At 38.8% G+C, this 23,888-nt stretch overlaps 1 protein-coding gene and 1 long non-coding RNA gene across 3 annotated transcripts in view; both read left to right on the top strand.

Moving 5' to 3' along the window:
• sima (similar) overlaps nucleotides 1–23,888 on the top strand; it is a 576,195-nt gene that overhangs the window by 285,856 nt on the left and 266,451 nt on the right. The gene's annotated exons all lie outside the window — the stretch shown is intronic.
• On the top strand, nucleotides 14,972–16,504 carry LOC135701599 (uncharacterized). The gene is made up of 2 exons (XR_010517642.1): nucleotides 14,972–16,179; nucleotides 16,269–16,504. It is a non-coding gene; the product is annotated as an uncharacterized LOC135701599 (long non-coding RNA).

Here is a 23,888-nt window from a genome sequence, read left to right as displayed (position 1 = left end):
AGTCGACCCTTTTGGGACAAAACAACCACCCGAAAGCTATTGGAAATTGCTCCTTTACTACGTAGCTACTCTGATTTACTGTCAAATCCGTGTTTTTTTTGTAGTCGGAGGAGCGGAGCGACGGGCAAGCTTCCAGAATGAGCTTTCAAAAGAAGCTTCTTTTAGAATCTTCTTTTAGAATCTTCTTAATCATGTACCTACTGAGTTACATGTCACTTGAGCTTATCCTCAATTTTTGCTGGAGTTCTAATGAAGACTCTTGTGGTTGCCCAGTTATAAAGATGACCCAATTTTTCTTAAAATTATGATGATGATGAATAATAATTCACCCAAATACTCCACCTATTTCTTGCAACAGGCAATCACCATTAAATCATCCCTAACTCGAACAGCAATTTGTGAATCGATTTGCAAATAAATATAAATTTGACTGCCCCGGATCGATTTATCAACATATCTCTCCATCCGCCATACTCAATCAATGCTCGCTAGTGGGTGAGCCAAATTCGCCTTTATAAGCTACTTATCTCTTTATCAACTCAACCTTTTTTCCACAGTTATATTTGATCACTTCACCAAATAAAAAAAAAAAAACTGTTCTAGAACACAAGACCCCTCCCCCTACTTGCGAACAAAACGATCCATTCTTCTTTTTTATGGTCAAAAGTTGTTACGAAGGCAACGAAAACAAGGACTCCACTGCTGCGCAGAAAAAAGAGGTTATGAATAGAGGCCAAATTATAAATCTTATTAGCATAATTTTTACAAACGACGACCTTCACAGCGCACCAAACCCCTCGGGTGGGTGGTGCCAAGAAAGGGATCTTGAAGAATTCAAAAGAAAAATGTTCTTCCTGACTGTGGAGTACCACCCTCACGTAGTAGATGAAAAATGATTCCTATCATGGAGCGTCACAATTTGAAACTTGCACGTGTTTTCCTCGCACACATCCGCCTTCAAATTCCTTCCGGGAAATGTGAAAAAAAAGTTTGTCCTCACACTACTTCCGAACGGAGACGACGACGCCGGCGACGGCGGCGGCGGCAGCAAAACAAAAGAATAAACATTCAAATAAGCCCCCTCCTTTTGGAATCCTATGCCACTCTCATCAGTATTTAGTGATAAGACTTTTGGTCCTTGCACAACCATTCTTTGCAGGAAGTTTCGGGTTTTTTTTCGGAAGTCGAACTTTTGATAGCGTGTGCTGTGCAGTGGGAGAAAGGGATCATGCAAATCAAGAATGACACCCACACCCACACGCGTACCGCTTTGGGTTGAGTCCTGACCAGTAAGTTACTGTGGAGTGTCACAATGTTTGGAGGATTTTGGGAAAATTGAGAAAGGATATCTATGCTGCCTCCGTCAAGACGAGTGGGGTTGAATCTGGGTTGATGTATGTATGAAAAGTGGGGCAATGATTTGATTAAACGAGCTCTCTGGGATTCGGTCGGGAGGAAGACTTTTGTATCTAAAAGATTCCCATTGCTTCCGGACGGGTAACATTCTTGCGGTCACGGGAAGCCTCAAAATGTGACGGGTAGGAAAAGCAAGTTGACGTCCTTAGAAGGATGCATTTATGATTTTATAGCAATTCTTGCAACGGATCGGATTGGAATTGAAAACAAATCCGCAGCCAGTCTCGAACCCTGAGACCAACTCAGATCCACAGCACTACCAGACAACAGACAGCAGATGTCTATGGCATACGTTTTCGTTAAGTTGAAATCTGTTTATTTATGGGCCTCTTGAAACTAGATGAATCGCAATCTCGTCAACAAACTACCCTCACCAAACAACCGTCGGAGGCAATCATTTCGTCTGCTAACAAATCCAATTGCTCATCTCCACGCTGTCAGCTAACTAATGACTACACAGTGAAAATTTATCACCCAAACGATTCAATCACAATGTTTCCTTCGGTCATCCATCAACACCGAACTCCACCACCAGGCGCTTGGTTGTTCATCAAAATTAATACTCGATGACAGAAATATGTCACCAATGTTCCACTGTTCATTGCCAGTGTCCATCATCCTTATCAGATAGCCAAATTCTGTTCATTACATCTAATTCCTACCATCTGGATCACCACCCAAACTCGGTTGGGAACCAGATAATCCTCTCAATGGGATTTGCTATCGGTCGTCTTATATCGATCCCGTCTAAATGAAGCCAAAACTTGGTCCTTGGCAAAGTTGTGCCATAGACACAGCGCAGCACAGCACCCCATCACTCTGGTGAGAAAGCTTCCAGGCTTCAATCGGTTGCGCCTTTCCTTCGAAGGAAGTGAGCTAGGAAAATGATAAATGCGTTTCATACTTTCACTCCCAGCCCGCACCTTTTTCGAGATCGAGTGCCACAGTTTCGCTTTTTGTGTCACCTCCCCCCAGCAGTCATTTTCCATCGAATTAACGCCACAGAATGTGTCATATTTTAACGGTGACATTTTATTAACTCCTACCAATCGGTGACTGGAGCTTTTCCTGTGGGTTGACACACGTAGCAAATGTGAGCCTTTTTCTTCTCTATTGATGAAAAAAGACCTTCGGAGTGGAGGGGTGTAACACCCATTTACGCCGGAAAATGTCACCGGATTTATGGCTTTTCAGATGAATTGTTTGCTTACATGGCAAAAATAACGATGTGAGGAGTAAAAAATATATATATGTACAACAAAGCTAACGACCGGCATAACAATCAATGTCAGCACCACGGTGGAGGTTCTCTGGGGCATCTGCTGAAGGGATGCAAGAAGGTTGTTCCATCGGAAATACTCGGTCTGGATTTAAAACATTATTTTATAGTCACGACGGCAAAGGAAAGGAAATTCGTGGAATTCGTATTGCTGTGCTGACGACGTCCAAGTTTCGATAGAAAAAATCACCCAAACACTTAAGAGCGACTGAAACGTCGTTGTCCTTGAAGACTCTTGACGAGTGGAGCTTAAAAGGTTTCGTACTTCTTTTCCAAAACTTTCTGTTTTCTGTTCAAGATATTGAAGTGAGAAAATTACTGATAAAGGGGCTTCCCTTAGCTCAGTCGGTAAAGGCGCAGCTATAAAGTAAGACCATGCTGGAGGTGGCTGGGTTCGATTCCATATCCGGTTTAGGAATTTTTCGGGTTTAAAACTTTCTCGCTTTCCCAGGTCATAGGGTATTGCTGTACTTGCCTCGCAATCATACTAATGCAAAAAATGGTACAGGCTTAGAAAGCTCTCAATTAACAACTGTGAAACTACGTAACCGATAACTATCCGGTGACAATTCACTGATGAGACTGTGAAGCTTCATTCCCATCCTCTGATCCTTTCCTCAAAATTTTCAGCCTCCTAACCTCGAGTAAACCGCGAGTTAATAATGTTAATATAAATTCTAAGCCGGATATTCTCTAATATCTCTCTAATAAATGGATTTGGAATGGATTGTGCTGATGTTTCCCCCCCCCCCCCTGTTGCTTAGGTGCCTGGTGTACTCTTGCTTCCCTATGTTGCCGGTGTGACTCGACCGCACTGATCTATTGTTAGGTTTTTGCGATGTGCATTGCTTTTGTGCACAGAGTGACTTGAAAAAGAAGAGCGAAGAAAAGTGATAGGGGAAATGGCTCTAATGTTGGCCTATGGATCTAAGATTGGGCCCATCGCTAAAACTCTCCTATTTATCAATGTTGTCTAGATGAACGTGTCATTGGGACGGTACTACTGGATATTTTTGGTCGCTATTGAAAATTTAGTCGATTGCTGAATTTATGTATGGGCCCAAATTAGTGGCATTTAGGCCGACACTACATTGCCGAGGGTATATCGTGGGAGTCCCAGGTACCCGGTTCAAGCTTCAGTTGGCGGCGGTGGCTCTTCTTGACCTTCTACCCCCTGAGTAGTAAATGTGAATTAGGGCGTCTATGTGATATTTTGCTGTACCTATTGTGGATATCTAGTGCATCCTGTTCCGTTAACTTGCTGAGGACACCCTGTCTTGTATCAAAAGTTACCCTCACTTACTAGTACTTCAAGTACTAGTCTTCACAACATAAAAGGCACCATAACGCCCCCGGCTGGGTGAGGGATAGAGGATGACATACACGCACGGAATCGGTCATATTTCTTCCAGTTTTCAATTTTTATCGAAATATCAACAAATTAGCAATGTTTCAGAGTTTCGAAAATTTGTCAAGTCCAAGATCGTGATAAATTTGCAAAATGATTCCAGTGAGAATCCTTTACAATTTCAAAGCCTTAGAAACGTGATTTTGACGTAGGACTACGTCTGTGATTTCTATGTGGGGGTACACTTTGTGCAAACAGAAAATGAAACATGTAACAACATTATGAAAGATTTTGAACGTTAATAACTCAGCTGCCCCTGGACCAATTTCAATAATTTTATCACCAATCGATCAGAAATATTTCTACGCATCTGTTGAAGTTAATCATTTTTCAAATTGTCACTATTGAAAATTGCACGAATGTGCAACTGTTACTATGGTAATTAAAATTATCACCGATTGCCTGCGAAAATCTATTTCCCTAACACAGTCTTCAAAGTTTAATTCCATCCAAAGTTCAATTCAATCGCCGCGTGGTGAGTAGCAGTAGTAGTTTCCAGTACACAACGAAAGGCTCCCCGCAAGCAACGAACTGCAGCCCACATGAGTATGCATAGAAGGAGGAAGAAGCCGCACCGCTATTGATCGGAATCAGTAGCTCCTCGTGAGCCGCTGTGGGCCATCTATGTCAAGCGCGTCATACTTAAGAGTAAAAACAGAGAAAACCGCGCTCAAATTCCTATTCCTACACAAAACACAAGCTCCTGCTTCAGTTGACAAATAAGATTTATTATGTACGACTACGCAGACCATTGCGTACAATCCCATAGGGCTGTTCCTTGAAGTTTTTTTTGTTAACTTGTCTCAAGTAGTTTTTTGTTAACTTGTCTCATGTCATGTCATTCTGAATATTTTTTGTTAATTTTCAGAACCTTGAAAATGTTTTAGGTCACAGAATCATATCTCGAAATTCCATGAGAATTTATCTCAGAACTCCGTTGAAATTCTTCTCCAAATGCCCTTGAGATAATCTCTTGGAGTTTTCTTGAAATTCTCTTTGGAAAGCACTTGAACCTTTCATAGAATTCCTTTTGTAAATTTCTTAATGATAACCACACCAAAATTTGCAAGGAAATTTGGAAATATGCTCAAAATACCATGTGAATTATTTTCTTGCAGCGCTCTCGTAAATTCGTTGAAATTTTCTTAATAATTTCGTTCAAATTATCTTCAAACTAGCTTCAAGTTCTGCAAAGAATTTTTGTGAGTTTTTTTCAGAAGTATTTTCTCTTGGAATTATTTTCGATATTCCTTTGAAGCGCTCCTCAGAAATCTCTTTGATAGTTTGATTGACATTTAAGTTATGTTCAGCCGTAGTTGATCATTAGGGGTAGTGTCAGGATTTTCATATGATGTGTATAATGGGATATCACCATTATGTTTGTCGTAGAGTTCGGTTGAACGCTCTTCCGAATTTCCTTAAAATGCTCCCTGAAAATCCTTCATATTTGCTTAAGAATTCCCTGGAATTCTACTCTTCATCTTCTTCTTCTTCTTCTTCTTCTTCTTCTTCTTCTTCTTCGCATTTCAAGCTTATTGTTTATCGCATATTAGCTTATTGCCCGTTCTTAACTTAGTATTCTAGATACACTTCCACAGAGCAATTTTTTTCATTAGTATAATTGTGTGGCAAGTACAATCACACTTTATGCCCAGGGAAGTCGAGAAATTTTCCAACCTGAAACATTCCTAGACCGGACCGGGAATCGAACCCAGCCACCTCCAGCATGGTCTTGCTTTGTAGCTGCGCCTTTACCGACTGAGCTAGGGGTAACCCCTATGGAATTCTACTCATACTACCCATAATAGTCTCTACAGAACTACTTGGAGTTAATTTTTAGATCTCCTGACAATTTTATTGAAATACTTCGCAAAATTACCTGGAACTTATATTTCAGTAAAATTTCTTTGGAATCCTCCAAAAAACTCATTTGGCATTATCAGCATTATTTTCTGAATAAAGCTCCAACGTGCCAGAAGTCTCAAGTTTTGTTCAAGCCCCATGAGATCTTGAAAATAACGCCATGTTTGAACTTTCGATAATTTCAAGAATGTGAAAAACAGCCTTTACCTAAAATTTTCTCATACAATCTTCAAATAATATCTTGATCCGAGGTCTCGAATGTTATTCTGTAGATATCATTGTTTTGCATAGGAATTTAAAAGTTCAATTCTGGCGATTTTTTTAAATCCGCTAAAAAACGTTAGCATTTGTTGACACCAAAATGCCTTACTATAAGGAACAACTTTGTCGAAGACACTTTTTCTCTAATGTTTCAATTTGAGGCTCTAAATGCATATTTCCTGCTAAATTCCCAATCTGGACGTCTGTGCATTTTAGATAGTTTTGGCGTTTTAGTCGACTTTTACAAGCTACGCATTTCAAAACCATTTTCGTGATTTACGTCCTTTTTTTTGCACTTTAAGGTAATTTAAGCCCTTTTCATTAAGTGTTTGTAATACTATTTTGGCATATTTGTGCTGGCAAATGTCATTTAAAATTAAAGATCTCACGCGATATTTACAGAGATACTTCTGTCACTATCATCGGATGAGAAAATGATGACAGAGATTTTCTTCAAAATCTCATCGAATTTTTTGTCATGACAGACCGTGACAGTGTTGTGTTCATTGTAATTACTAGCTCATTTATTTCTATTAATGTTACTAGTTCCGAGGAAATCTTAATCATATATTCACTCTACCAATTACACACGGTTGCTTGCTTGAATTCATCTAAATCAGTTAGAAATGTTAATGCCAAAACCGCATAAGAATAATTCGATGAACATTTCAAATGGTCCTATCTGCTTTGATCGATTCTCTTCATCGACTTTCTCTTTTCATAACCACTGCTATGCAAACAGATTTCGCGCTAATTCTACCACATAGTTTAAAAAAGGAGGTTCTTATCTAGCAACGTAAAATACAACAGGGAAAAGTTTTGCAACTGAGTTATTGACGAAAGAGAAAGTCGATAAAGAGCATCGATCAATGCAGATAGGTCCTTTTGAAATGTTTATCTAGAATTATTCTCATGCATGCTTGATCATTGAAAAATGAATAGGAAAGTCAATGATAGGTAGTATCGTCTCGTGATAGTGAGAGAGCCTGTTTTTTCATTGTCACATGACGGTCGTGATATTTACCATCTCCGATTTTACCCTTCTTATAAAAAAGGGTATATACAGCCATTCCATAGCAAAACGATATAGTGGTTCTCAGAATTGCGTAACAATTGGTAGTTTTGTTCCTTATCGAAAAACATTAGACCCGTATTTCTTTATTTTCTCAATAAGGTGGCCATTTCCATGTTAAAGTGGATTTGTTTTCTAAAATGACATTTTTTTTTTAAAAATCTTTCATTTTCAAGCACTGAGCCGATTTGAATGATCAAAATATCAAATGAAAGGTTATAATACTTTTCAGAAAAAAAATATAAAATGTTTCAAAAATTGGAGTTTTGTACAGAAGAACTTTGATTGTATTTGTTTTTTTTTTATGGTTTTCATGGTTTGTAGACAATGGGCGTAACACGTTTTTATATTTTTTTTTTAATTTAGACTTTTCTACACAACATATCAAAAAATCAGCGATTTATTTTTCTTGGTTTTTGAGTAACGATTTTTTGTAATTATCATGTTTAGAAAAGTCTAGTCTAGGATCAGAAATTGAAATAAGCTAGTAACGTAGCCATGTAACATTCGATATGTATCAATGGAGACGCAGAGTAATCTAGTCGTAATGGAGTAATGAGCGTAATGATCATTCGAATCGGCCCAGTGGTTCAAAAGTTTTGATTTTTAAACAAAATGTCATTTTGGAAAAAATAGAAAAAAACGATTTTTGAACCACCCTAACATAGAAATGGGCACCCTAATGAAAAAAAATACGGGTCTAATATTTTTCGATAACGAACAGAACTACCAATTGCTACGAAATTCTGAGAACCACTAAACATGATAATTTCAAAAAATCGTGATGTGATGTGATGTGATTAGAAGCCACCACCAGTGCAGGACTTGCCATAACCTACGGTTCCTCTTAATGGCAAGATCAGACTATGCAACCCTGCAATCTTTACTGTTCCGTTGTGTGAAGGGCCAAAAACGGAGGTGTGGACCTGTAAGCTGATGCACTTACACGATATCCACTGTAGGGATAGAGAATCTCCTTCCAACGGAACGCTCTTATTACAGGACATACATAGAATGCAATACACATTAAGATTTCCGTCTGGTGGTTTGTTCGAAATAGGGTGCATCAGACTCACTGTAGACTGTTAGAAGATAACTATACCCTCGATAATATCGATTCAAGAATTTCCATCAAAGAAGGCATAACTAACGACTCCCTCCTCCAGCCTACAATTTGTCTGATACCCTTTATCCCCCTTCCCCATTGTAATTGAATATAGGGTCATTAATGATTCTAATGTGAAATTGATATTATATATAATATCTTAATACTTAATACTACAAATCATATAAAAGTTTATGTTATTAACTGCATTTTTTTTAACATAAACTTTTGACCAATATTTGTGTGATAAATGAATTACTCACCCCAACTCCTTTAAACCTCTGCTTGGGCCGTTTTGACCAACTACACACCTCTCGTCACTACAGTTCTTTTGAAAATAACATCACCAACATGCAAAAACCCATTACTCTATTACTCTGTCCTTATCGTCGTTCCCAGTAACAGGACTAGTTAGAGCTTTTAATGCTGTTTGTGACGATTTCGATTTTAATATTACTAGGCACTGCTTTAAAAATAAGTTAAGTCTGTACGAAATCGTCGAAGACTCGGACATGGAGCATAAGGCTACCTTTTGACGTAGGACTACGTCTGTGATTTCTGTATGGGGGTACACTTTGTGAAAACCGAAAATGGATCATGTAACGAAATTATGAAAGATTTTGAACGTTAATAACTCAGCTGCCCCTGCACCAATTTCAATAATTTTGTCACCAATCGATCAGAAATGTTTCTACGCATCGATGGCAAATGGAAAAGGTTTCGACTGTTGATTTTTACAAGAAACTATTGAAAAAGTGGTAAATGTCAAGCATTGTCTGAAAACTTCGATAAACAGATAGAACCCCGCTCAAATTCCTATTCCTACTCAAAACACATGCTCCTGCTACAGTTAACAAATAACATTTATTATATAAGACCACGTAGTCTTACGTCACCATTGCGTACAACCCCACAGGGCTGTCCCTTGCAGTTTTTTAAAGGTCTTAAGTTTGTTTAGTTCACTAGACAGGAAGTGAACTGAATAAAAATCATTGATTTCATTTTCATTTTGATTACTTTGACTGGCTGGTTGACTGGAAATTTTGTCAATTCATCTTCGATCTGATCCAGGGATGTACCACTGAGCAAACCTTTCAAGACAACCTTGAACAGACGTTCAGTTTTGGTTTCGTAACTGAAAAATTGTGTGTTGCTTATCATTAAGATGCTTGAGAACACGTTTGAATCCGTCCAAGGTTTCAGCCAATACACGGCATTCACCACGGCATGGCCAATTTGAAGTGAAAACTTGAATTTAACGAAGTTTAAAAGTTCCGTGCGAAGAGCATGGAAATCGGAAGTGGTTATCACTATGGGGGACCCCTTTTCCTTCTTGGTATTAAGCCGGGAAAGTTTACTGGAATTTTACCAAGTTGATGGATTATTCTCATCATCCGTGAGCATATCAAATTGACTGCTCAAATAAATTTCAGGGAACGGTGTTGAGAGGATGTACACGGTATCTCAAAACTACCCAAACTTGGGTAGAATCCACCCAGATCGGTCAAAACTGAACCTACCCAAAAATGGGCAAACTATGTTGGGAGTGGCAAGTTAACAAATGAACAACATTAACATGAATCCGATCGACTTTGTTCATTTATCAACTTGTCACTCCCAACACAGTCTACCCATCCTTGGGTAGGTTCAGCCTTGACCGATCTGGGTGGATTCTAACCAAATTTGGATAGTTTTGAAATAGCGTGTAAACAAAAGTAAGAAAATGAATATTTTTCAAGCAAAATAACTTGATAATTGAAAGTGATCGATTCCGCACTAGCCACTCAGATTAGGCAGTCCTTCGGTTTCTTCGTTGGGTCGTTTGCAGAGTCCAGCTCCAGGTTCGATTTCTCTTCTTCCAATGCTGATGATAATGATGGAAACTCGTCTCCATTCAATCGTGGATCACTCGACCGCTGAGTGCTGCTTGTGGTGATGTTTTGGTGTTACTAGCTGTTTTCGGAGTCTTCGTACTATTTTGTTTGGGATAGGCTGCTGCTCCGCAATGACGACATATTTTCGGCTTATTCCGGTATGTCATCAGCGTGGTTTTGCCACCGATGGCTACACTTGACGGAATGGGGCGACTAAGCTTCATACGAAGGACTCGTACACCATTGTAGATTCCCTGATAATTTAAAAAAATCGTAACTCAAAAACCAAGAAAAATACATCGTTTAAAGTTGTGAAGAAAAGCCTAAATTTTCAAACTTAAATATAAAAACGTCTACAAAACCATAAAAAAAAACAAATACAATCAAAGTTCTTCTATACAAAACATCAATTTTTAAAACTTTTAATTTTTTTTCTGAAAAGTATTTTTAATGACCTTTCATTTGATATGTTGATCATTCAAAGTGGCCCAAAAAAATCGATTTTTTGGACCACGCCAACAGGGAAATGGTCACCCTAATGAGAAAATAAAGAAATACGGGTCTAATGTTTTTCGATAAGGAACAAAACTACCAATTGTTACGAAATTCTTAGGAACACTATATCGTTTTGCTATGGAATGGCAATTTTTTTCCTTGATTTGTTTTTCCGTCGATCTTGTTTTCCGTGCTGAGCACCAATGCTACCGACGCCAGGGAGGCAGTTTCCACACCTGGACCCTACCTTTCGACCCATCAACTCATGAACCGGGGACCAACGGCTTTACTTACCCCACTCCCCTCCCCGTGATCAGAGATGTTATGCCTTAGAGCATCCCGGCGGCGCCGACTGGGATTGAACCCAGGCCTGCTGGGTGATAGGCAATCACGCTTATCACTACACCACCGGCGCTGCTAGACAGATAGATAGATATGTCAGAAAATGTCATTTGATAGTGGATAGCGTTGTTATTTCAAAACTGATGTGCGATTATAGGCACTACATCGATATATCGATTAATAGCCATTTCCTATATTCCAGTAAAAGAGTGATGATCTACACAAATTTTATAAAATCCACCATGAAATATTTGAAAATGACCAAACTCACATCCAAGGTTCAGTATCTCGGAAGATGTGAGAAACCACCAGAAATCCCATCCCTTTCTCCTTTAATTCGACTTTTCCTTCTGTCCCATGATTTTTAATTAAGCACCGTCTCGCCACCAATAATCGTGCAGCATCTCTCTCTCTTTCTTTTTCTCGTTCTACCTCTGCGTAATGAAACTAACGCCTGAACTGCCAGGCATTGTTCCGAAGAATTATCGCTTAGTGGTTGGAATCAAATTAATTCCTGGAAACGTGGCAAGCACGACAGATGCTCAATCAAGCCCACCAGCAGCCAGCGATAATATTTCGTGTCGAAGCTTAAGCAGGTACAACTCCGAGAGCCGCCGCCATTCACTACTGAGCTTAGGGTTGATCCATTTTTCCCAGCATCGCGCTTGTTCTTGGTATTCAATTTGCTGATCCCGACATCTCTTTCTCTTGGAGAAGTTGCGAGGAGAAAGCACCAATTACTGCTGTGAGCAAACTTTTCTTTTCTTATTTGTGGGGCGAGCTCAGTCAGCCGTGCAAGCAAATCCATAAATCAATAAAATATAGACTTCAAGCTTTTGCCGAAATATTCGAAGAATTTTTCACTCCCTTCGGTCGTACGATGGTCATGACGATAGATCAGGGTGCTCTAGAAAGGAAAATTTGCAGCAAATGAAGCTCGAAGGAAGACGATAAAACTACACTGTGCACAGAGGATTTGGGAAATTTTCGGTGGGAATGGGATGGAATCGTTTGGGATGAAAATGAGCACTTTTTACAGCACGACCCAATTCAGTAACTGGAACTTTTCGGGCAGATGGCTTCGTTGAATGCTTGGCAAACGGGTTGCCTTTTCTTTCAGCTAGATTGCTGCATGAACCGGAATAAAATTCGTTGGAAGGTGGATTGATTGGATTGGTGGAAATTGAATGTACTGTAGAAGGAAAAATATTGGATGAGTCATTTCACCGAATAACAATTACAATGGCCGACGATGGTTAACAATTTTACAGATAGTCTCTCGGCTTCCTTTCTGGCCGAATCGACCATTTAACCGAAAATGTTTCCTTCATTTGAAAAAATAAATCGAAATCTAATCTCCATCTTCCATTTCGGTATCAATTATTCATGAGCCATAATTGTATTCCCATTTTCCATTTCAAACTGTTGAATTGGATGTGGCCCTCACGCACAGCAGTAGACCATCCTCAATAGAATTCCCGGTAATTAAAGCTCAAGTGGTTTTCTACTTTTAAATCATAAGGCAGGCCCTACCCAAACAATTTCCAACATCGTCATACCCATGTTATGTTCCAACATATGAAACAATTTTCCTCGGCACCTCGCTTCTATCGCCCACCCACCAAGCTTGCTTATTATATTGTAACGAATTTTAAGGAGAGTGCCGGTGAAACAAATAAAAAAAAATTAAAGGTATTGTCACCATAACCGAAAATAGCTTTCCAACTACGTCACATTTACACCCACCTCGTCGACCACTCCAAACCACTCCAGCAGAGGTATATGCTTCATTTGAATCGGGCTACTGTAAGATAGTGTCTGTGCGGAGGTTTCCCCACGACCGTCCCGTCTAGAGGCCTTTTGAAAGCGAATTTTACCCCACTTTCACAATACCTACCTACATATATACGTATGTGCTTTTCCCTGGAAGTTGCTGGTGAGAGTGAGAGAAAACGAAAGTGAAAGTATACGAGAAATTCACTCTCGTTTGCGCTCCTGGAAAATTCGTTGTACCACGTGAGACAACGATGGCTGACGGCAGCAGCAGTCTGTGGCCATACAACTACCATCGCACACACCCCACAGGCATCCGTCGCGTCGCGTCGGTCGGACCGCTGTCAAGGATGTAGGAAAGCGAAAGCAAACATGACGCAGGCTCAGAAGCTAACCGCACCTACACAGCTTTGGAAGCTCTCGGCATGGCTTGTGGATCCCTGTGGGTGGGTGGTGTACACTAATACAAATGCAATCAAGGCTTTTATTTTGATTTTTTTGCTTGACGATGACGACGACCAAAAGCAGTTTCCAACTCTGCGTATGGCGATGATGAGGGTGCCTATTTAATGAAGTAATTTATGATATGCAATTACCACTTACCAGGATTATGAGTACGTATAATTTTGCATTTCGTTCAAGTGCGTTTGGTCGAATGCTTGAGTGTCGCCGGGCTTTGGGTTGGATGCGGGGGTTCCTAGTACTTTACCGACCGGTATGAACTGGTATGGTGGCTGCATTCTACAGAGTTTCGGTTTGGACAGTTTTTTAATCGAGCAGCAAATAAGATCACTCAAGGGCAGTGGATGATAATATTTGAAAATACTGAACCTCTATAACCGATTTTACTCAGGAAAATAATAGAATATTTCAACTCTTTATCGACTGGTCGGAAATTGAAGAAATGGTCATTGTAATTAACGGCGATGAAACATGGACATCTCCTTGAATTTATTTAGTCGGAGCTTGGAAGTTCTGTTTGTAGGACAACAGTTCGAAGGACATAAGGTTGAATGGCCAGAAGGTCGAATGGACAAAAGTTCGAATTGAACTTAGAGGGACAAATGCTCGAAGAGTCAACAAGTCGAATTGATCATAGATGAACGAAAGGTCGAAGTGGACAAAATGTTGAAATGAACAAAAGATCAAATGGTCAAAAGATCGGATTGGACAAAATGGTGAAATGGAAGAAAGATCGAATGGACTAAAGGTCAAATGGATAAATGGTCGAAATGCGCAAAAGCTCGAAATGGATAAACTGGTCAAATTTTTGGAGAATAAGATGAGTGGCCAACTCTCTCAAATATTTTTCCTTCTTCAAATCATGATCAGAAAACTAAGATAACAAATTGTTACTGTACGTGTCACTGCAATTTAAGATACAAAGAATTCCCATTCTCTAGAATATATTCCTTCTTTAAATCACGAGCAGTTGTTTGGGAGTATTTGTGCATTTTTTTAAAGTTCTTTTAAACTCTGAGCGAAAATTTCCTAAAACAATATTTTGTAATTTTCATGCTGGTTTTTTGAACTTATGTTCACTTTGACTTTTTGGCCATTTAGAACTTTTGTCTATTCGACCTTTTGTCTGTTCGATCTTTTGTCTATTCGACAATTTGTCCATATATGTCAAATTCGACCTTTTATGCATTCGTCCTTTTATTCTCTAAGTTAAATTAAAGCTTTTGACCCTTCGACATTTAGTCCTTCTAAGTTCAACTCGACCTTTTGTCCATTTGACCTTTTGTATATTCGACTTTTTGACCTTCTAAGTTAAATTCGTTCTTTTGTTCATTCGACCTTTGGTCCCTTTGACCTTTTGTCCATTCAACCTTTTGCCTATTCGACTTTTTGTCCCTTCGACCTTTTGTTCCTTTGACCTTTTGTTCCTCTAAGGTTGAAGGGACAAAAGGTCAAAATGAGAAAAGGTCGAATAACCCCTGGACTTGACAAAAAGTATGATAAACGCAACTTTGATGGCCTCACGACTGCCCTTTGAAGTGCACTAAACTAGCCTACAATGCTTGTTAATTTACCATTGAACTCCTTTGGCCTATTTCATGAAGGCTTCTGGGCATGTCCTACTCCTCAACAATTTTAGAGAGCTTAATGATGTTACAGAGAAAGTACTGAGTTGGCATGTGGAATCTCCTGGACTTGCCTTGAACCCTTCTAAAATGTTTTTGATGGCCTCATGAAAGCCCTTTGATATGTTTGGACTGTTCCATCATGGCTTCTGGAATGACCCTGCAAGCTCGTTGATCTTGCTTTTGATGGACTTATGGCAAAATTACTAACTTTTGAAATCTTTTGGACTGCCATTTGAAGTCCTAGCCCTAGAGGACTCCTCTTTTTTGGGTTCTGGCCTTTGTTCTTTGGTTTGGCCTTTGAAATGCTCTTGATTTCACCATGAGGATCAGTGAATTTTTCGTTGATGACCTCTGAGCGATGTTGAAAATTGAATATCGGATTTCATGATGCCCAAAGTCATGGTCATTAGGCCCAAGACCATTTGGCCAAACGGTCATTATGCTGAATCTCGGAAAATTATTAATTAACACTTTCGAAGAACATTTGCTAGTTCTTTAAAGAGAATAACCAACAAATAATAGATTTGATCAATTTTAAGGCATGTCTTCATTTTGAAGACTTTTGGAATTATGTGAAGACATTTTTCTCCTGCAGACATTTTGAAGACATCTTATAGTTTGTGAAGATTTTAGAAGGCATGTTGACGTTGAATAAGTCTTTCGGAGGCTTTTTGAATTTTAAGCAGACATTTTGTGCTGAACAAATGAAGAATTTGACTACATACTTCACGCTCATTTTTTTCAGCTAGAGGTCTTTAAATACTTTCTGACCGACCTGTTATCTTTTTAGAATATCTGAGAGTTGCCATTTTATTTTTTGAACAGTTGAAGATCATCAGATCCTTAACTTAATCAACCTCAAGCCTTGAAAACTTAACCAGAGGAATTAATTTAATTGTTAGATTAGCTGCAGATCTTTTGAACATTTTACAAAATAATATCTGAGCAACCAGCAATTTTGGAAGCATATCTGAAAGACTTAATTTAAATGTATTGTGCAGTTTAAGATCTTCATAATAATACTTGATCAAACAGAAGCCTTTAAGGAAGACTAAGATGAGCAGGAGATCTTTTGAATTCTTCCTAATCAACCATTATTTATGAATTATTTTGAACTTAACATGAAGTCTTAAAATAAATCAAGAGGACTTTGTTACGAAGTTCTAAAAAATGCATCGATGTTTCCTGAATTTCTACGAAGGTTCCTGTACTTCTACAATGTTTCTTGAACATATACTCAGCTGCATGAACTCATACGAAGCGCCCTCGACTTCTTTCCAATCCCTTGAGCTTATCAGAAGTATCCTTGGCCTCTATTATGTTCGCTGAAATTGTGAGAAGTTTTGTTAACTTCTATGAACTTCCTTGAACTTATACTCCACAGCTCATACAAAGTTTCCTAAATTTCTAGGAAGTTCAATGAATTTCTTTGAAGTTGGCTGAACTTGTTCATTTTTTCTATAACTTATAGAATGATCCCTGAACATCAACAAAATTCCCTTAGCTTCTGGAAAATGTCCTCAACTTTATACAAGCTCCATATTTTTCTAAGCTCTCTTAATTATAACATCAGAACATCTATCAACTTCTCCAAACATACGGGAAGATCCTCAACCGTTTCTACGAATATTTCTGAACATCTGGGTAGTTCCTTGAAATAAAACGGAGTTTCCAATGCATCCAGGAAGTTCGGAAAGCTTTTCTGAAGTAAGATCATTGAAAAACTGATACGAAGATCCCTGAAGTTCTAAGAAGTTTGCTGAACTATTCCAAAATGTCCTGGGCCATATTTTTCTAAGCTCTCCTAATTCTAACAAGATCTCAGAACATCTATCAACTTCTCCAAACATATGGGAAGACCCTCAACCAATTCCACAAATGTTTCTGAACATCTGGGTAGTTCCCTTAATTAAAACGAAGTTCCAAAAACTTTCAGGAAGTTCAGAAAGTTTTCTGAACTAAGATCTTTGAAAAGGTGATACGAAGATTCCTGAAGTTCTAAGAAGTTTGCTGAACTTTTGCTAAATTTTCTGAGCTTCTTTGAAGTATACTGTTTTACTAACTTTTACGAAGCTAGATGAACTTTTACGAAGTACCCCGTTGATCCTCGAACTGCTACGCATTTCACTAAACTATTATAAAGTTCGCTGCACTTCTACGAAGTTCACTGTACTACTGTACTACTAAAAATTTCCGAGCATTTGTGAGGTTTCGTGAATTTCTATGAAGTTTCGTAGACTAGTACAAAAATTCCACTTTTTCACATTATAGTTTTCTTTATTTTTTCGAGACGAGTCGAAAGGTTTTTTTTTTTATAAAGTTCCCTGAATTTCTATGAATTTTTCTGAAGCTCTACGAAGTTTCCAGAATATCTTCCTCTGAATTGATGTCCCCTAAGGTTTTACGATGTACGCTGAAGTAACATAACAATCAATGGTATTCAAAGAAATTCCCATTTTTTTACAAAATTGCTCAACAGTTGGCAGTTTTTCTACAAAGGTTTATGAAGTTCTTCAAAACTTTAACAACACTGGCTGAACTCATATAAAGTTCTCGGCACTTCTACGCAGTTTGCTAAACTCACATAAAGTTTTCAGCACTTCTACGCAGTTTGCAAAGATCGCTGAGCATCCGCAAAGTTCGTTGAACTTCTACAAATTTAGCTGGACAACTATAAAGTTCATTGAACGTGCTATGAAGTTCACTGAACTTCTTTAAATATCACTGAACTTCTTTAAAGTTCACTGAATTATTTAAGGTTCACTAAACTTCTTTAAAGTTCACTGAACTTCTTCAAAGTTCATTGAACTTCTTTAAAGTTCACTAAACTTCTTTAAAGTTCACTGCACTTCTTTAAAGTTCACTGAATTTCTTTAAAGTTTACTGAATTTCTTTAAAGTTCACTAAACTTATTTAAAGTTCACTTACCTTATTTTAAGTTCACTGAACTTTTTTTAAGTTTACTGAACTTTTTAAAAGTTCACTGAACTTATTTAAAGTTCACTGAACTTCTTTTAAGTTCACTGAACTTATTTACAGTTCACTGAACTTCTTTTAAGTTCTCTGAACTTATTTTAAATTCTCTGAACTTATTTGAAGTTCGCTGAACTTCTTTTAAGTTCACTGCACTTCTTTAAAGTTCATTGAACTTCTTTAAAGTTCACTGAACTTCTTTAAAGTTCCTTTGGTTTGTTTTTTCCGTCGATCTTGTTTTCCGTGCTGAGCACCAATGCTACCAACGTGCCAGGAAGGCAGCTCCCACACCTGGACCCTACCTATCGACCCATCAACTCATGAACCGGGGACCAACGGCTTTACTTCCCATCCGAAGGAAGGCGTGATCAGAGATGTTATGCCTCAGAACATCCCGGCGGCGCCGACTGGTATCGAACCCAGGCCTGCTTGGGTGAGAGGTAATCACGCTTACCATTCATTAAAGTTCACTGAACTTCTTTAAAGTTCACTGACCTTATTTTAAGTTCAATGAACTTCGTTAAAGTTCATTGACCTTCTTTAAAGTTCAATGAACTTCTTTAAATTTGACTAAACTTCTTTAAAGTTCATGAACTTATTTAAAGTTCACTGACCTTCTTTTAAGTTCACTGAACTTCTGTAAAATTTACTGGACTTCTAAAGTTCATTGAACTGTAAAAAAGTTCTCTTAAATTCTTCAAATTTGAATAAACTATTACAAAGTTCAATAAACTATTACAAAGTTCAATGAACTTCTACAAAGTTTGCTGATCCTAAACAAAGGTTGCTGAACTACTACAAATATAAAGTTTTGTAAAGTTAACTGCACTTTTTTAAAGTTCACTGCACTTTTTTTTAAAGATCACTGCACTTCTTTAAAGGTCACTGAACTTCTTTAAAGGTCACTGAATTTCTTTTAAGTTCACTATACTTATTTAAAGTTCACTGAACTTCTTTTAAGTTTACTGCACTTCTTTAAAGTTCACTGAACTTCTTTAAAGTTCACTAAACTTTTTTAATGTTCACTGAATTTCTTTTAAGTTCACAAAACTTATTTAAAGTTCTCTGAATTTATTTTAAGTTCACTGCACTTCTCTAAAGTTCACTGAACTTCTTTAAAGTTAACTGAACTTCGTTAAAGCTTACCGAGCTCCTTTAAAGTTTATTTGAAGTTCACTGAACTTCTTTAAGGTTCACTGAACTTTTTTAAAGTTCACTGAGTTTCTTTTAAGTTCACTAAACTTATTTAAAGTTCACTGAACTTCTTTTAAGTTCACTGCACTTCTTTAAAGTTCACTGAACTTCTTTAAAGTTCACTGAACTTCTTTAAGGTGCACTGACCTTATTTTACGTTCACTGAACTTCTTTAAAGTTCATTGACCTTCTTTAAAGTTCAATGAACTTCTTTAAATTTGACTGAACTTCTTCAAAGTTCATGAACTTATTTAAAGCTCACTGACCTTCTTTTAAGTTCACTGAACTTCTGTAAAATTTACTGAACTTCTTTAAAGTTCATTGAACTGTAAAAAAAGTTCTCTTAAATTCTACAAAGTTCAATAAACTATTACAAATTTCAATGAACTTTTACAAAGTTTGCTGAACTTATACAAAGGTTGCTGAACTTCTAAAAATTTAGCAACTTCTATAAAGTTCACTGAACTTCTATAAAGTTCAAGTTCTTCAGAATTTGCTGCACTTCAAGAAACTTAAACACAATTCTCTGAACTTCTAAGAAGTTACTTGCAGATTCGTGATGATCTTCGAAGTTCTAAAACGTTCCGTGAACTTTTGCGACGTTCTCCGCACTACTACGATGTCCCCTGAAATAAAAACGACTTATTGACTTCTAAGATGTTGGAATTTCGATCAAACTAGTAAGTTCATACAATCAGGGAAATGCGCTTACTCTTGTGTATAGTTCATTTTGATTCATGCAATGTAAAGAAATAAATTATATTTAGAAGATATAAATCTTCAAGATCCACCCTATTACCTTGACAAAATCCCTGGAAAACCTGTGGTAGCAACAACAACAACAGCAATTTTCACCGTACCAAGTATTACGCAAAAACTGCTTCGCTCAGCTGATCCCTCCGTGCCGTCGCCGCTCCAAAACATCCTTCCTTCATATTTGTATTTGTAAGCCCCAAATTCGAAACGTCGCCCCAGACCAGAAAGCCTTCATCAAACGCCCCCGTACGCACAAACACACATACAACCACGCAATAACAACAACAGTACAAATGCAAAGCAGCGCTTCGATGCCAACATTTTATTCGGGCGACATTGCTTCTGTAAACAATGACGTCAACCACCGATTTTTCGTAAATAAAAGCTTGCTCCTGTAAACTAACCATATCAACTTGATGGTGCAGTTAGTTTGTATGAGTGATCTTTAATTTGCGGGAAATCGACGACCAAAAGGAATGATTTACAAAAGCAGTTTCGCCCTTTTGAAATGTCGATGAAGACTTCTCTTCCAGGCTTTCCAGTACACACTCACGGTGCGTACCTATTTCAGTCGGATCGCCATACTAGTTCAGCCAGTCAGTTCTCGAAAAAAAATCCACCCAAAACAACGCGCAGAGTAGTAGACTTCTCTATCTAGAAACTATCGTCCGTATAAGCCTATCGAAGATCTCTTCTCCCGGGTGTTCAGTCCCTGTTCCAGCCAGCAGTTACGCCGTGCTTAGATCGGCTGTTTGGGTTGGGTTTGTAGAACATACGGGCAGGAGGTTGTTCCACAGCGAGTGACACATTAGGTCAGTCATATGCAACTCACATCGTCGGAAGCTCGTTGTTTTTCCCGTGAAAAGTGAAAGCGGTGTCCGGATTGTGTCAGCTTCATACGTTACGGGAGCTTTCGTTTGACTTGTTTTTGACGGAAAGAAGGAAATGAAAGTGAAACTATTCGCTTGAATTGTGACAGTAGATTTTGTGAAATTTACGCAAAAGTGCTGGGAGGGGAAGTGTCGGGTGTCTGGACGGGGAAGAAATCTACGTTACGTAAGTCTCGTCGGTTCTTCTTCATTATGTCGCCGGTGTAGATTTGCTGGACGTTGTTTTCCGATAAAAGCTGGTTGCCCAAGTTTCTGGAGGAGTGAGCAGACGGAAAGACGAACGGGTAGCCGTGTCATTCAGAGGGATTGTGTGTATGTGTGTGCTCTGTAGTGAGCGAGTGGAAATATTGATCCTGGCTGGCTCTCGGAGAGTGCGTTTCGTGCTTTTCTCGCGTGAGTGTTGTTTTTCATGTATATTGCTACATGCGCGATGCTTTTGGGAAATAGGAAACTGACGTTCGGTTTGTTTCTTTTTATTTTGCCCGAAAGAACCAAGAGCACCAAGTGACACGAAATTGTAATTAAATTATGTACTTTTTTTTTCGGTCATTGGTGGTGATGAAGTAACAGAGAAACAGAGACGCAAAAGATGCATTTTTCTTCGTCTGAGATGTAAAGATAATCCGGCTTATGGTTTTGGATTGGATCCAGACCGTCTGCCCCGGGAGTGTAAAAGATCTTGGGTGTAGTAACACCGCACCGACAAAGGTAGGACTGGAAACGCGTTATCTTGACATTAATTGCTCGAATAAATTTCGTACGCGCGACGATAGATCACCTCACTTCGAGGGGGTGGGGGTGGGGGGGAGATGTTTGTGGAGGGATGAGCTTTCATTTCCGTGTAGCGTCTGCCAGCTCGTAGTTAAATGAAGTCCCTAATGAGGTTATATACGAGTGAAAATTTTCGACGTCAGCTCTTCCTTCCTTCTGGAAATTGATCGAACCGTGGGCGAGGCAAAAAAGGTGGATTCTCCATTTTTAAAGGGTGAAGTTTTCTTTTAATGATGGATTTAAAGCGATTTAGCAAGAAAAGAAACTCTTGGTGAAGTGTTTGTTGTATGGTTCGAAAGTTTACCTGGGAAATTATTGAGCGGCGTTGATATACACCGCATGTGGGGGTTTGGTCTGTGGGGAAATCCAAAGAGAAGTTCTTCAAATGTTGTACAGTATTCATTGTTTGGTAATGAAGGCTTCATTTGTGTGTGAAGGGATTCCTAAGAAGATTTTTAAAATTCAACAAAAAGTATCGCGACGGAATCCTCCTAGGGAACCACAAAGCCTGTCTTCTCATTTCAAGTGCCAGCTTGAGGAAAATATGCCCTAACGGTGCCTTAACATAAAGCGCTTCAAAGCGGCTTCCTTGAATCTGATGTATAATAAGTAAGCCGAACTCAATTTGACGCCACTTTGGCTGCCATATCACGCTTCATATTTCTCAGAAAGTTTGAATTACCGAACGTGTTGAAGATCCAATCCAGACTGACATATCCTAAATTTTATCAAAGTTTTAAAGCAACCTTAAGTCTAAGTATTGCTCTACAAGGCTATGCTTTAGTCAGTCTTTATTTTGATTACATTAAATCGCACTGACAACTGCTTTACTGGTGTTACTTTGTCCTGACGCATTAATACCACCCTCACCTTCCACGATCGCCCAAAAATAGGTCACGCATTCGTGAATGGATCTCGGTACGGGTGGAGCAGTGGGCAAAGGTGAACGAGGACGGGGTGAAGAAGGGATAGGGGAGAAGGGGCTATAGAGATTGTTTAGCCTTAGGGTTCACGCCAGTGTTCTTTTTGGTGGTCGAATCATCGCCAACAGAGGTATCCATCCAAAGTAACACCAAAGGTTTTATCATGGGTTTAAAGCATTGTTCTGGTCTAAAACATGGTCTTCAAGGCGGTAATAAAACCCAAACTGTTACTTGACTTTGCCTCATAGGTAAAGTTTTCGGAGAACCATCAGCGGAGAGTGAGATCCCTCCGTCATCATCCAAAACATCCATTCCGGAAACTCACGTTTGCCTCAACACGGCGAAAAGGGGACGAAAATAAAACCAGTAGCACAGGAAGAAAGAAACGAAAAAAGAAGACAAACACAAAAGCCAGAAACAGTTTTCTACTACTTATTTCTGCACACTAGCACACAGCGTGTGGATGGTGACGATGATCTTGATGTGCGGATGATGTTGATGAATGGCACAGGAGTGGAACTTCGAATCAGAAAGTGGCTCCACTGGTCATTTGCGAACACTAGCGCACCTAGCGGTAGAAGGCATCTTCGGCCTGCAGTTAAGATAGGCAGCATGCTATGATAGTGTGAGTGCACGTAGAAAGCCCATGTGGAACGCTACCACATCACATCGCTCGTTGAGCAGAAAAACGAGCACTTTTTGATTCACCGATTTGTTTGCACTTCCCCTTCTGTTCTGTGTGAATGGTCTATCGATGTAGTGGAGGAAACAAAACGGCCTGTGAACTGCTGTTGAGAGCGTTGCTGGCTGATCGAAGTGCCTACACTTGATCACTATGACGTTGCATTGAGCACTCTTTAAACGGTTTACTGTGACGAGCAAACAGTGTAACTGGACTTCCTTGGTCAGACGCTCGAGTGATAATGAATAAGGGGCTGTTCATAAACTACGTAGATGGATTTTAAGTGATTTTATACCTCCCCACCCCCTTCTCCTACGTAGACAGTAATTTATAATAATTTATCAAAATTTGATAAGGACTGCCCCAGTTACAATTTAGGTTTTATGTGGGCTCTGTAGACCATGATTAAGACTTTTAGAATGCCTAAACACCTTACATTTTACTAAGATTATATGATCTACTGGATCAACCATGGCTTTTATTTATATGAATATAAGATGTTCTAGGTTCTCTAAATCGTCTTGGGCTCAGATCAAATATTCTACTAGATAACCACGACCAAGCTAATATCATTATTAACGAAATATGTCCAAGAAGATGCTTCTAGTCCTTGCCCATCAGTTATGATCCTTTTCATTTGCTTGTTCCTAATTCTCGTCATGGAGCTTAGATCATTCGATCCCCACTAGTTCAACCACGAATGACTCCCAAGCAACATTGC

Source organism: Ochlerotatus camptorhynchus, unplaced genomic scaffold (genome assembly GCF_037179485.1).
Source record: "Ochlerotatus camptorhynchus isolate MF236.1 unplaced genomic scaffold, CSIRO-AGI_Acam_v1.1 ptg000170l, whole genome shotgun sequence".
NCBI classification, from domain to species: Eukaryota; Metazoa; Arthropoda; class Insecta; order Diptera; family Culicidae; genus Ochlerotatus; species Ochlerotatus camptorhynchus.
Note: the sequence above shows the minus strand (reverse complement) of the source record. Positions and strands in the feature narration are given on the sequence as shown.